Source organism: Tupaia chinensis, unplaced genomic scaffold, assembly GCF_000334495.1.
Source record: "Tupaia chinensis unplaced genomic scaffold, TupChi_1.0 Scaffold135038_1, whole genome shotgun sequence".
In the NCBI taxonomy this organism is placed as follows: Eukaryota; Metazoa; Chordata; class Mammalia; order Scandentia; family Tupaiidae; genus Tupaia; species Tupaia belangeri.
The window spans coordinates 1-1,296 of NW_006195322.1; the positions used below are offsets into that span (position 1 = coordinate 1).

A 1,296-nucleotide genomic window follows, 5' to 3' on the forward strand; every position below is an offset into this window, starting at 1 on the left:
CACACACACACACACACACAGATACAGAGACGCAGAGAGCCAGAGTGAGGAAGATGGAGGTAGGCTGATACAGAGAGGATGAAGGGTCTCAGAGAGAGGAAGTAAATGAGAGGAGAAGGAGCTACGCTGGACCAAACAAGAAGGGCTAGGGGCTCTGGTTCCAGGGTATGAAGCCAGAGCGAGTCTGGGCCTGTGGGACCCTGCAGGGGTAGCTGAGGGTGGCCAGTATCACTTACCTGCTGTCCCACAGAACCTTGGGGACCAGGCTCCCCACGCAGTCCCTGTGCAGGAGGGAGGAAAGGAATGACATCAGCTGTCAGGGTCTCTGACCTGAGGCCCTCCGGACCCCCCGGACCCCGTCTGGGGCTGCCTGGGTACTCACTCTCTCGCCCTTCTCTCCTGGGTGGCCAGGGATTCCTTTGGGTCCGATGGGGCCTGGGGGTCCCTGAGCAACAAGACAAGAGCTGAGCTTTGTACGGGGTAGGGTGGAGCAGGCTTGAGGGCAGAAGGGTCGAGGGAACCCCAACTTGGCCTGGGCCAGGTACACAGCGGGCAGTTCACATAGCTCAGTGTCAGATGGCAGGAGTCTGACCGCATCTCTTCCCCAGAGCTGGACACCGCCACATGCGGGCCACAGCTTCAGGGAAAGAACCTTGGCTTCTCTTGCCCTTAGGCAATAATCATAACTTGCTTCGTGTCGCATGGATTCCATGGAAAGATTTATGGGAGGTGGTCTGCATTAAATGGTCGATCAGTTTGTGTTGAATGAAGTAAAGGAAGGACGGATGGAAGAATGGGTGAGTGTGTGTGCGGAAGCACTTGGAGAACGACTCACCGTGTGCCCAGGGCTCCCAGGGGCACCAGTGGGCCCAGGAGGTCCAGGGGGACCTGGAATAAAACAGGAGTCCTCAGGGCTAGAAAAGGGCACAGTGCCAGGTCTCCTATCCTGACACTCACACCCTAGTACCTGCCCTCTACCAACTCTACTCCTTACCCCAAGTCTGACTTGGCTTACCCATAGGCCCTGGAGGACCTGGGGGCCCAGTAGGTCCCTGTGGCCAGTGGCTGCCAGTCTCAGTGAAGGTGTTGGATAGTAACGGGTCTCCTAGGAGGAGAAAGATGGTGAATAATCAGATATGGACGCAGCAGGGCAGCTGGTCTTCATCCATCACCTCTGCCAAGACAGCTCTGAGTGCCCTAGGGGGCAGCCCGCAGTGTGCTTGGGACCACCAGTCACCTGCTCCCAGGTTAGGGAGTGGCAAGAGTGTTGACCATGCAGGACAGAAGGCAGAGAGA

General features: G+C 57.5%; 1 long non-coding RNA gene across 1 annotated transcript; it reads right to left on the minus strand.

The window, feature by feature from the left end:
- Window positions 1-235: 235 nt before the first annotated feature.
- LOC102496916 (uncharacterized) lies at window positions 236-1,106 on the minus strand. Its single transcript, XR_336353.3, has 4 exons — window positions 1,016-1,106; window positions 836-888; window positions 383-445; window positions 236-281 (listed from the first exon to the last, which is right to left on the minus strand). It is a non-coding gene; the product is annotated as an uncharacterized LOC102496916 (long non-coding RNA).
- Between the last annotated feature and the right edge of the window lie 190 nt (window positions 1,107-1,296).